Here is a 15,283-nt window from a genome sequence, read left to right on the forward strand (position 1 = left end):
TAAACAAAACAATTCTATTAGGGTTTTTCCAAATTCAGTCGTTATATTTATTTTTATTTTTTTAGTTCTTTTAATTTCTTCTTATTTTTCAAGATTTTCTTTTTTTTTTTAATCTATTTACTACAAAATTTTGCAACACATGTAATGCACATTCTTATTAAAACTAATCAATGACATGACTTATTTATTTGCTAATTTTCTCATATAAAAAATTCGTCTAAATTTAAATATTAAGCAAAAATTCTTCTATAATTTTTAAGTCTATAATGACTACTATCAAAAGTCATATTATTATATAGTCATAAAAATTAAACAATTTAAATACCCTTTATTAAATTACTAGGTAGGCTTGATCCAAAGAAAAGCTCAAATGAGTTGTCAACACTAATTAAAAATTAATTAGGTGATGATGGGTTTATTTTATTTATCATTTAAAATTTGTCTACATAATCATATGTGATCACCAAACCGACCATATTATTAAAATATAAGTATTTATTAATTAATATTTAACACCATTAATTAAATACAACATGGTTTTATTTTTAATAATTTCGTTTTTATTTTTTAACCGGAACAAGATTATTATTCAAGAATGTATAAATAACATCTACTTTGCTCCCACAATTTCTTTTTCTTGTTTTAATAAAATTATATAATTTAGAGTTTAATTTGGACCGTCCAATAATTCATTATAATCAATAAAATAGTTATCAAGTGATACGTGACTAATAATTTAAGAACGAACAATTGAAATTTTAATTTTTTGATTAAAAATTTCATAATTAGAATGCTATAATATAAACATTTATAAATAAAAGTTATATTGGTAGTTTTATATTCTTAAATTTTTTATTATTAACCAATTATATGAACAAAAATAAGGGGACCATGAAGGTTATAATTTTAATTTTAAAATTTGTATTTAAATTTAATTAAAGTGTAAACATGAAAACAACTTTAGGATTATTTAATAAGCATAATTATTAGAATATTTATTTCGTTATCAAATCCATGATTGATTTACGAAAAAAAACAAAAAAAAAAATTAGTGCTGGTTCTCTTGTGTGCTTCCGTTACATTAAAATAAAACCATATAATATTAAGATTTAAATAATTTTCTAATAATATTTAGTTAAATGTATTTAATTTTTAAACTAAATAACATTTAGGTTTAAAAGATTTTTTTTGCATTATATCTGTAATATCCGAGCCCGAAATTTGGCCCGAAATTAATTTTAAAATTAAAAATATATATATAAATACAAATTTTAAATTTATAAATATTTATTTAATGTAAAATTAGAAAAAAAAATAGGTGAATGATGAAATTGAAAATAATTTTGAAAAAAATAAGTGAAATTTTGGGTTCAGGATTAAAACGCGATTAAAAAAATTATGCCACGTAAGACCGTCCAGTCAGTGCATTTGACGAACATGAGCACGTTGCGTGGTAAGACACGCTAACTCAGTGCCACACAGGAGACCACGTTAGCAATTCGCGTGTCTGCGATCGGACGGCCCGAATGCATTCCCGCGCACGTAAACGGTCCGGATCTGTTCTCTCCTCAAGCGTGATCAGACGGTCACGATTAAATGCAATGAATAGTTCATATTCATTCATTCTTTAAACGCGATCGTACGGTCGAGATCAAATCGCGATGAACAGTCCAGATTCATTTTTTCTTTAAATGTGATCGGACGATCGATATCAAACACGATGAATGACCCAAATTTAAGGGAGACATGTATAAATATCTCACATAACACCGAACCCAAACCCTACCCGTCAGTCTCTCGCTGGAGAAGGGAGTCGATTGCCGCACGTCACCGCGTTTGAGCCACCTCCGATTGGTAAAAAAGGTAAAAATTCTCTTATTCGCTCAAATTTTAATTTTTGAACACCCTCATGGCTAAATCGGAGCAAAAAGAACGACGAATGAGCCAAAAATCGTTGATAAAGCCCAGCGCCGCTGCAGTGGAAAAAATAAAAAATCGCTTCCAATGAGCCCCTTCCCGTTTTTCGTTTCTCATTTCGTGCGATTTTTTCACCATTGTGTTCACTATTATGTTTTATATAGGTTGACCGAAGAAAAACGTCAAGCTGCAAAGGTGAGCAGACGGAGTCGATGCATCAAAAAATTTCACCGCCGGTAAGTTTTTATTTTTCGACTTTTTTTGGCCAACCGATGGCCCTTAATGTATTTTCTCGCATGGATGAGTATAAAATCTCTTGAAACCAACCAAAATTAGCCAAAAACAGCCAGTCTGAGGCAAATCGCTGCTCGGTGCCGTCGCTTGAGCACTGTGGTGTCACCATGCCAGAATTCCAAAATTAGTTGGAAAAGATTTTTAACACCAATTTTGGATTTTTTTGGGTATTTTAGGTACGTGAAGTATGTTTTTACATTCGCATGAAAATTCAAGAAACCCGAGGATCACCAATAGGCACAGCTGAAAGTTTAGTATTTCGGACACCGATTCGGGTAAGAATTCATCACCTTATTCTTTGTTATAGAATTAAAGTTTAATTATACATAATACAATATTTTGCAAAATTTAGAAAACTTTGATAATTAATTACAGGTTACTAATGGAGCCGAAATCTGTTATTTATTACTATTTATCATGTTTTAACTGATTGTTTGATTTTACAGTGTTAAATGCATGATAATACACTGAAATTTGTAAGATGATTCAGTTGTGTTTTCCTGATGCATGTTGATGCATGTATTGCTTGTCTTGTGTGATTTACAATTAAATTGTAAAATTAAAAATTAAATGTAAACAAAAAATTAATTGGTTAAGTGAATGAATTAATGATAGACTTACTGGATATATTGGGAGATGGTTGACGGATTAAGTACATAGGGAACCCTACTATGAACATCGCCTTATACCAAACGAGATATCAATTATTAATATTTTTGGTGCTCATACCGGACAGGGTATGAGAACGGTCTGTTTCACCATCATACCGGATAAAGTATCGAGAATTGGTATTTTGGTGCTTATACCGGATGGGGTATAGGGACAACCCGTTTTACTCTCATACCGGATTGAGTATTGAGGGATAATATTTGAACGCTCATACCATACGGGGTATGGGGACGACCCGCTTTACCCTCGTACCAAACAGGGTATTGAGAGATAGTATTTTGACACTCATACGGGATGAGGTATGGGGACATCCCTATGGACTCCCATGGATACTAGTAGGCAAATGAAAATAGAATTTTCTTATTTTTACTTACTTGAATATGAGATTATGATGTTGTTAAACTATTATCTCTATATGTCGGTTTTGAAAATCTCACAACGGTAATTATGTAATAAATAGTTTTACTTATGATAAATTAATTTACTTAAATTAAGAGTTACATTAGTTATTTTTATAATTTTTACCAACATTCAATTTCTGTATTGGTGAGTAGTGTGATAGGCTTACTAAGCTAGTGTAGCTCACCTTTTTATTAATTATTTCATATTAAGAGGATCAAGATCCAGATTCCGATCAATAAGGGAGTTGTGAATAGTTCACCACTCGGACTCATTTCAAATGTTAGTGAAGGTCGTCTTATAATACCTAATTGTTTACTTTCATTTATTTTTTGATTTTTAGCTTGTTCTTTTAGAAGGGTCAATATCGTAATTCTATTGGGTATTCTAAATTATTGTGTAAGGAATGTAAATTCTAACTCTATTATTTCGTTTTTACATTCAATTTATAATTTACTTTTTTTTAAGTTTCGGGTCGTTATAGTATATAAGCAAGAAAGTGCAAAAAATATATAAAAAAAATCACAAAAAATGTATCTATAATATCACCAACATGGAAATAAATCTATATATACATGCAATACACATTTATACACGTACGTTACCTTTGAACGTTCGCATTCATTCTTTTAATTGCACTTCTCCAATCATGATTTTCAATAAGATTAAAAAAAATATATATAATTTTAAAATATTATTAAATTATTAGCACTCAGATTCTAAGTTTAAATAAATTAAGAAGAGAGGAAAAAGAAAAAAAACTAAGTATTGACTCCAATTAACCCATATAATATTCGACCTAATTATTTGCATTATTTAATTTAATTTTAATCTTATCCAATTGCATTTTCCAAAATTATGTACTTATAAAAGTAAATGACTAATCTAAGATTTAAATAATAATTACCAACCAACGTCATACTCATAATTCATTTATATATATCTTTTAAAGGAACCAACTTAAAATATTAATGATTAGAACAAAAACAACTAGATTAGATTACCAAATTCATTTAATTAAATATTAATCTCTGGTTATTTTTCTTAATGATGTTTTATGTTTGTTTATGTTTTGGAAGAAGAATAAAAAGGCTACTATATTGGCTAACCATCCATCGATAATTATTAATTATGATTTAACTAATCACGTTATGCTACCCAAATTTTGGTAACAAAAATTAAGTAGTAGTTGATATATTTTTTTTCTTTATAACAGATTATTAATTTTTATATATGTTCTTATTTAAATATTTTTTATTATATTATAATTGGTGTATATATATTATATATTTTAAAAATAAAAAAATATATTTTATTGGACTAAAATGTTAATTAAATATATGATTTCTTTTTTTTTTTTTTTTTTTTTTTTGAATACACACAATATTGTAAACATAAATAATGGGTATATTAATATTTTTTAATAAATTTAAATTTTTGATATAATTAACTTATAATAATATCAGGATTAAGAGTTTATTATCATCTATTAAAATTAAATCAAAGTGTTGCGTTTAAGACTTACCTTCACCAAAGCCCATAAACTTCCTTAGCCCAATTCCATAGTACAAACAAGGCCTAAATTTCGCGGTTTATACACACATAAAACATACATCTTCTCAATATAAATACATATATATATATATATGTATATAATATATATACTTTTATGCGTACAGAAGAATAAGAATAAGAAATTTCTTATTACAAACATCATTGGTTTTCTTTATTACAAACAATCGCATTGGGATTCAAAAATGTTTTTTCAATGGGTGAATATTAATTAATCTAATTGATAAAATTAATTTTTACATTATGTATGAATTTATTTATGAATCGAATATATACATATTATTCATTTGATTATACCACAATTTTATTAACGGGTGTACAAAAAAAATATAAAAATTGACTCGAAACTTATAATCTCTTGTATAAAAAAAAAATTATCCACCTTTTAAATAAATAAATTATTTATAAGTTAGATACAAATTTAAAATTAAATTGCACTTATATTTATAATTACATATCTAGGATGAATTAATTTTCATAGCTGGTTGTTTGAGATTTTTTAATTTGAAATCTTGTAATTTTTTATTTAACAACTTATTATCTTATTATACAAGTATTACTCGAACTTATTATTTTATAATTTTAAAAGAGTAAAAAAAAATTACACGGCATAAAAAATTGTACTACGAAGTAATGAATTGTTAAAAAAAAAAAACCCAACAAAATTTTAAATTAAAAAACCTTAATTGAAGCTAAAATTTGCTCAAAATTTTGACTTATCAAGAGTCTCCAAGCACAATCTAGCACGGGTTATGGGAAGCAATTATTAATTTTCTATTCAAACTTTAGACTTAGAGCTTTGATTCTACAATAATGCCTAGAGAACATTAGCATCACCTATATATACATGTGTTTGTGTATGTACGTATAATTGATTATCAGTCAAAGCTAATACCAAACATGTTTTTGGATAGACTGGTCAAATGGGTGTCTAGAGAAAAAGAAAATAAAGTTCTATCAACTTTTTTAGCACAATAAAAATGATCATGATGTCATGTGTAGGTTTTGAAATTATGTAGAGAATCCTATGAACAAAAATCTTCTGCAATAATGTTTACTTCATGTTTCTCGCTTCGGGACGTATACATTTATCTATACATACATATATATATATATATGTGTATAACTTACAAACGATACAACATTTTCTTGATAAGTTGAACGCTCAGTATTATATAACATTATCTAAATCAAGATAATAACAATAATACGTTTAATTAGAGCACGTAAGAGTTTCGACTTTGATATACCGTAAAGCCACAAATTTCTTTCGTGGGTTCAATGTACTTCTTAACTAACGGTTTGATAAATAAAATAATAATTTTATAATAATTAATTTAATATAATCAATAACTTAATTTATTAATATACTGGTATGATTTTAAAAAATAAATTAAACTAAATTTTGAAGAACTTATTATATTTTTGTTCGAGTATATTGTAAATATATGTTACAAGCAAGAGTTAAAATCATAATATCAAATATAGTTTTAATTTTTTTCCTATATATATATATATATATATATATATATATAGTGGCCTGCCAAGAGCAATCATACATATTTTCCAATAAGTATGAGCTTGATAATGATTGTGAGTCAGTTAGAATTGGGTTTGATTAAACCCACATACACCTTAGAATTAAAGCACTCATTTTCGTAACGTCAATTTTATGCACGTTCGTCCATAGTGCAGTTTACCTACATACATATTATGTATCGTGCATGTAAAATATAAATAAATAAGAGTATCGAAGACTAAATGCAGTGCACGTATGTATAGCTGTATGTATAATTTTCAGTCATGACGACGGAGTTCCTCTTTTACACACAGAAATTTACGTGTAAGAATACATTTTGTGTAAGTACACCGAATTTAGAAAATATGAAAATATAACCAATAGAAAAAGGCCTCTTGTTAATTATATACTCTATACTCATATATATATATATATATGTTTAAGTTGCTGGTGGAAGTATATACAAAATTATATGTGTGTGCATATATAAAAAATATAAAAGAGGCTTAGACCATAATAATCTTTTCATATTAATAGTTGTTGTATTAGCCTCAACGTCTTAATTATTATTATTATTACTTGATGAAAATTTAAAAAATTATATTACATTTTTAATCCATCGTGATTACTCTAACTAAGAAAGTTTAGTTATCGTATAATATTCTTTTTGTCTAAACATATAATAAATTTGTTGATATTTAATCTGTAATGCATTTTTTTTTACGGTGTAGTCTAAACTAATTTAATGGCCAAATACTAAAAACTCACTCCAATCAGTCGCGCACATAGAAAAGAAACTATCACAATCTATTGTTCAATGTCAAATATAAACCTTTAACCATAAACGTGACATTACAGTGAAATACAACCTCATACATCTCCAACAAACACACAACCTACACTACTACTAACTTTTTACACCCTCAATTCTACTAGTAGAAATCCTTGCGTTGTTGCTCTATATGCTATGTTCGAAAATTGGCAACTCCGATTCCGACTCTATCCCTACTTCATCTGTGAATAATAAAAAGTGAGCGTATATAACTTAGTACAGTAAAAATTAAATTATAAATATCATATGCAAACTAATTTAAAACTCTATTTTTATATGTTTTCTCTTTCCCTAGCCTAAGTCACACTTTCTTACTACCATTTAACTACACAGGATTAATACCTATCCCCCGGTATTTTAAGTGTCACTCATGCTAGAGGTAACCGTCCTCCGACATCACCCCCTTGACCCGGGGTAGGTCACTCAACCGTACAACTATTCGCATCTGTCACCAGTATCGGCGACTATCAATGAACCTTTTATCTCTCAACCCTTAACAGGCCACACACACACACTAATACTATTTTCTCTCGTTACCAATATCGGCAACCCAACGCCTTACCCGCCGGAGACCCCCAACTATCACCACTATCGGCGATCAACTTACTCTTTCTAGATAGCGACAACCAATATCAGCGTCCCCCGGCGCAACCACCTCAAAGACAATCTCATCCCGTTCTTACTCAAATTGCCCAATAAACTCACATACTTTATTTTTCCCCTTACTGGTATACCCTTCCAAATTGTTCTTATACCACAATATTGTCCTGAGGATCTTTTATACTTTTAACATGTGTACAGGACCTACACACGTCTCCCCATACGACATACACTCACACTTAGCACTCATACACTAGTACACCCCTACACCTAATGCTCATTTATCAACTTCTTAAACTTACAATAGCTATACCAACCTATATGCCCGTGCCACTCACACCCGCACACAACACCTCCACACCCATACACCTCTATTCCAATCCCTCACACACACTCGCTACAGGCCTCCCTTTCACACTCCATAATTTTCAGAATACACACACTCCGCCCCCCATGCCTACATTCTCTGTTAGCACTCAACACACTATCTATCCCTGCCTTCACTCCTCCCCAAATAGCCTCGGCTACCCATCCTTTCCTACTAGATGTATCAACTCTCACATCACCCTACCTTTCCCATCCTCCACTGCTAGCTCCCCCTCTACTACTCTCACAGGCCTATTCTGTCCCTAACCGCTCATCTCTCTACGCCTTTCTCACCTCACTTCCATTACCTCATTCTGTGCGCTCTGCCTATTGCCAATCACACATATTCACATCAACTCCCTACAAACTCCCTTACACATTTTTAATCACAGAGTTCCTCTCTCTCACGGAACTCACTCACTCACCGAACTCCTCCTTCTCTCTCCTCCTGCGGCCTCCTCTTCTTCTCCAAACGACACCGTTTCCTCCTCCACTCCCCCAACTACACAAATTATGTTCCTACTTTATAATTACTACCATATACATATATATACATAAAAATAAAATTTAATCCAATATTTAATTATTACATAATCCAACTCACCTAACTTGATCATTACAACGTTACTGATATATTGAGTTAAGTTTTAAATTTTTTAAAACTAAATATTATAAACTAGCTACCATCGGTTTAGTAATATATATGCAAGGTAGTGAATTTTTTTGTTTTTAAGAAAATCGAGCTTATAACTTTTAAATAAACTATACATTTTTTACTAAGTTATTGATTAATTCTAGTATTATTATTATTGAAAGAAGAATCGGGTGAGACCTAAATTTTATAAACTTATGTGTTTACTAAATAATAATAATACAAATTGTAAAATAAATTTTATAACTAAACACAAAATGAAAAAGATGGTCAATTTAGGCAGAAACCTTCAATAAAACAAAGATTTCAAATTTAAATTAATATCATAATAATTTAACGATTAAAATTTTATGTTGAATTTATTATCTTATAAATACATTATAAGTCCACGGTAGTATATAATATTTAATTTAACGAGACCAATGACTTAACTTAATTTATTAGTGTATTATCTATAAAATTAAAGTTATAATTAAAATTAAATAATTTTAAATAAAAAATTAAAAATGAAAGAGACTACACAAGGGGTCTTTCTCTTCTCTTAATTACCTCTTCTGATGAAATGGAGTAGCGAGTTAATGTTGCTACGCTCAAGTATTTTTCACGAGTTAAACCAGATTTTGACCACCACTTTATGACGTCAATAGTCAACTCCTCAATATAATTGTAATGAAAAGAATATATATTATTGGATTTTAATAAGTGTAATGATCTCAAATTATATATATATATATATATTTATTGAGTCATTTATGACATAAATATTCTAACTCAACCATAACTATAAAAATATCTTTTTATTTTATTTTATTAAAAAAAAATTAATATTGAGTTAAAATTTTTGATATATAATATATAATCCTATATCTACGAGTGTAATTATTAATTTTTATTTGTATGAATCTAATATACCGAATTATTTTAGATTTTGAGTTTTTACTACATAATATTATTATCAATTATCAATAATATAATACTTTCACGGTTAAATTTTTTATATTTTATTTAAATATCATGAGTTAAAAATTTACTAAACGATATATAATTTATTATTTTATTTGTATATTATAAATTAAAAATAACCAATTTATAATATTTAAATGATTAAGTTGAACATGAAATTTAATTTATTATTATATTATTGAGGTTATTAAAATCAAATTAGATTAAGAATTATATTTTTAAAATAAAATAAAAATATTTTTTGAAGATTCAAGTAATTGTCATCATTTGACCCAACTCACATTAAAACGAATCAGAAACGACTATTCAAATTCAATGGACTAAATTGACCTTCTGCAACTTTCTAACCATATATACATGTGTGTATATATATATGTGTGCGTATCGATATATGTATATATGTATCTATAATTCTTCACCACTAGCCACTCGCCAAGGCACTAATGCCGTATGTAGACTACACCTTTTCCATCAATATAACTCTAAATGACAAATCCAATTGACGCTTTAAAGGATTTCACGCGACTTTTCTCAATCTTCCACTCCCTTCCTATTAGTCAAAATTTGCTGTGAGGGCTAATCCGCCTTTCGCACGTGCCACCTACCAATAAGAACCGTTCCCGCCGTCAACCGCACTTGTATGTGCCACGCAGAACGGTCCTCGCGCCACGTGTCTCCAGAAAGGCCACGACCGGCACGTGCGTCTTACCCTCGCTGACTCGGATAGACACACACGTGGCGGCACATCAACGGCACTCACATGACTCGAACCTAACTACCATGTGCGCGCTCACAAGATGGCAACCCCATTGGCCCGCTAATCTCCACGGGGCCCACATTGTGATAGCGACATAAAAATTAAATTAATTTTTTTTTTGAAAAGTTTTTAAAATATTATTTATTTATTATTATTATTAATAAATTGCGATGATGATTAGGTCGACGGGTAAAGTCGTTATCTGTTAGGGGGAAACTGTGGAGGTAAAAAAGGAAACTGGTCTCCGCTTTTTAGAACCACTTTCCTAATAGTAATGCCACTGTGATTAGTATAGTGCCCTAAAAAATTAACTAAGGTGGCTTATAGATTTATAGGCCCATATATATACACATACGTGTGTGTGTATATATAGACACACATGTATATATATATTTCCATTATCTTATAGGTGGCGTGAAATAATTTTGTAGCAACATGTGAGTGAACATGATATATATCCATATCTTATACATCTAATATATATTTGAAATAAGAAGAATGTGAAAAAAAAGAGGGCATATGTATATAATATATATATCATATATTTTTCTTAATTATCATTTGGATTTGAAATTATAACATTTATTATGAATTATCTTTAATTATACCTTTTTAAATTTTCTATACTATACTGCATATATATATATATATATACACACACACACACACACCATACATAACGTTGTGTGTTAAGTTTGATATAAAAAGTAGAGTGGTTAATTAGTATACAAATGCAATTGTTGGCTAGAAGTAAACAATCACTTCAAGAGAACGAAAGTCAACAAATTACTTACATTTTCGTTATATATATATATATATATATATATATCCACATACAATAATGTTACAAGTTAACTAAAGGTTGATATTTTACTTGAGTTGTAAGTAAAATGTTTAGCTCTTTTAACTTATCTTTTCTTTAAAAAAATTAATTAATGATTATAAGTGGCTAATAATATACATCATATAAAATAATTATATAGTTTTATCCATAATTACTTTATAAAATTTTGTTTTATATACTTGAGGTGAAAATAGTTTTATAGAGCTCATACATATATATATATATGTCTTTACAAAAATTAAAAAAGAGATTTTTTCTTCAAATATAAATTCATTTATATATATATATATCAATTAAATAATTCCTAAAAATAAATCATAATATCTAAAAAAAATACGTGCTTACAATTTATATATATATATATATATATATATACCAACTATTTAAATATATACCAAAACAATTAATTTGATAAAAAAAAAAATCCAACTCGACAAGGGAAAGTAATAACCAGGACAAAAACAAATATTAAATTAATAATTAAACAAAATCATACCCATATACATCCTTATAAGCAACTAGATACATTGTATTAGGCGAACCAACCCCTTTATATTTGTTTAGAAAATTTGTCTTATCCTATATATACATAATTTTATCGGCTTTGTCTGCTTCCTAGATGCAAACCCATTATATATATATATATGTGTGTGTGTGTGTGTGTGTGTGTGTGTGTATAATATATGCCGTCAGGAAAAGTAAGTATAGAATCTAATATTGGAATATTATAGAACTTGTTAATTACTATTACCAATAGTTGTATATCAATTTGCATGCTACTTTGGTGCTAATCATTGGATTAACGAATAATGACATAGTTGTTAATTAATTTGGCATCGTTGTTAGAGGATCTAATGAATAAGATTAAAGTAGCACGTAACTTCTATAATACACGGAGTTATTTTATAATATTTTCAATTTTAAAATATATAATTATAAGAACATGACAATATATATATAAATAATGCAGAGAGTTTCAAAACTGGGTGCGGAGGATGATTAAAGAAATAAAAAAATTGTGAATTTTTTTATTCAAGATAATTCCTCACCCATGTTCATTGTCTCTGTCAGAACAAGGTTTTTTCAGGTTGATTTATTTATTTTTTTTAAATAAATTATAAATTAATTTAAACTAAATAAAAATTAAAGAAAAAAACAGAAAATATTTGAATATGGTAACCAAGAAATTTTGATTGTCTTCGTGATTGATTCAAAGGGTTTGTGCCACGTGTCATTTACTTGAACTTTAAGGAAAATAGATAGATCATATGTTAGGATAATAAAATTGAAATTAGCCAAGTACAAAGTAACACTAAATCCATAATTCGAGCAAATTTACGTAGCAAGTTTGTTAGTGTTGACTATGTTCCTGCCTTTTGTATGCAATGCCTATTGCCCCTACCAATTGAATAGTCGGACGAAATGATATACATTATTACGAAGTTTAAGAACGATTAAAGAAGATGTAAAATAAAAATATGTAATTCTAGTAAATGTACGTAGAAAGTTCGACATTTGTTTCTTTTTAAAGGTATTGGACCTATGCTATCTCTCTCTCTCTCTCTCTCTCTCTATATATATATATATGTATATAATAGAAGAAAATGAGAATATTTTTACTTTTAGAAAGATTTCATAAGTTTAAAATTTTTTATGAAAAATATATTATATTCATTATATTCTCATAGAGCAATTTGTTTATTTATTATTTCTTTCATTAAAATTTTTTAAAATTTATTATTCAAAATATATTTTTGTTTAATGATTAGAATTACTTTTCATTAAAAATAATATCATGTATCATCTGAATTTTCTTTATATTATAATTATAGAACTCATAAGATTTTAAGTGATCACTAACGCGTAAAAAAAAATAATGTATAAAAAAATCCGTACATATATTTCTACTGTAATTTGTCTATTTAAACATTAATCAGTTATATTCTCATTAAATTTTATGCACATATAACTAATACCATATAAAGGTTATATATACAAAAATTAAGTATAATTTACATATTTATAATATTGGATATAAAATAAAATTTGATTTTTATACAACATAAATACTCATTAGTCCTTAAATTACCTTATTCCATGATTGAAACATATTAAACATTAATTATGAGAACAAAAAAAAAAAAAACACTTGGATGAATCTCATAATAAGATAAAGCACATAAATAGTCATTAATTAATTTTCTTTGGCAAACAAAAGGAATCCCAATAAATGAAATAATGAAATTTTTATTAAGCACTTTTTGTCACTTAACACTTATGCTTATTCACAAAATATATATGCTGCCAAATATTAAATAAATAAAAAAACTCATGTGAACAATAGGTGACACAAAAGTGCATGGCCAAACATGCCCTTAAATTTAATAAGTAATTAATATAGTACAATAGAATAAGCATATACATAATAAGTCAACTATTATGTTGTTGAGTTCAGTTTTCTTGGGCAGTTCACAAGCCAAATCTAGCTTAATCCTAGAAAGAGAAAGGGAACATAATGCCAATCCTTAAAAAACATGAATAATTATTATATATAATTACCAATTATATAAACTCTATATATGTATATGTGTATATATATATATATAATGAATTAATTAATTAGTGTTTTAAAAAAATAGAAAGTTAATTGCACTTTTGTCTTGGTTAGAGACATTCACATGGCACCAATAACACGTCGCCAAATGTCTATCTTATATATATGTACCATATTACGTACCATATATTATTTTTTAATATATTGTAATATACATTAATATTATGAAACCAAATTTGAATTTCTATTTTAAATTAAAACTCGGATAATTATAGAATTAGAATTCATTAATTGTTGTGTAAGACATTAGCCTCATAATGAATAAATAATAAATTAATTATGAATATTAAATAAATTTGGTTGTAGAAAATCATTTTAAATTTTATTTTTGTATATGATATTCAAAATTAATGCACACAACTATAAAATAAAATAAAATAAAATTAAAAAAATAAAATATAATTAATGTTAAATTTTCAAGATTATTTTTATTGTTATTTATAAAAACTATGTATATTTTAATATAAATACATATTAAGAAGAAAATATTTTCTTCTTATGAAATAATTCGCATACCCTGTGAATGAATATAAAAATTAAATGCACAAAATAATTTATTTTTTAAAAAAGGAATTTCTAATTAATAAATTTACATAAAAAAATAATTATCTGTAGAAATGGAAAGAGTATAATAAGCATTTAAAGGCATTAAAATCAAAATGATAATATCATAATTATTATCACGTGTCAGAAATCACCAGATAAATACACCCAAATAGAACAATTACAGTACTTCCAGTAAGTATACAAGTCAAATCCAGAAACCGCCAATCAACGGTGCTGATCGCTTCTGATTTCCATAATTAGATGATAAACTACGATGAGCCCTCGTTTATCTTATCAGAACTCCCTTTCCTTTTTATTCTTGGCTTTTAATCTGCTTTCCTTTATTTATTTATTTTTATTTTCATCAGCTTATAAAAAATATTATTATATCTAAAATACGTAATAATTATTTCATTTAATTGGTTTTAAAAAATATATACAATTTTTTGTTTTACCCATTTTAGCTTATAAACAGTTCAAGAATAATTTTTACAAAAATATTCTCATTTGAAATTAATAATTTTTTAATTAGTATTTTTTATATATACCCATTATGTGTAAAGAATTTTAAATAAAATACAATATTTAAATACATTTTTATTTATTTTTTAAAAAATTATTAGTTTTCTAACCTTATAAATTTTACACTGTTATAAGTTCAAAAGTAAAAATAAGTTAGGCAAAAAGAGATATCACGTTTTATGTAGTAATTAATATTGAATTGAGTGTTGACCACCCA

This window comes from Carica papaya, chromosome 2 (assembly GCF_054855325.1).
Source record: "Carica papaya isolate Zhongbai chromosome 2, ASM5485532v1, whole genome shotgun sequence".
Classification (NCBI taxonomy): domain Eukaryota; kingdom Viridiplantae; phylum Streptophyta; class Magnoliopsida; order Brassicales; family Caricaceae; genus Carica; species Carica papaya.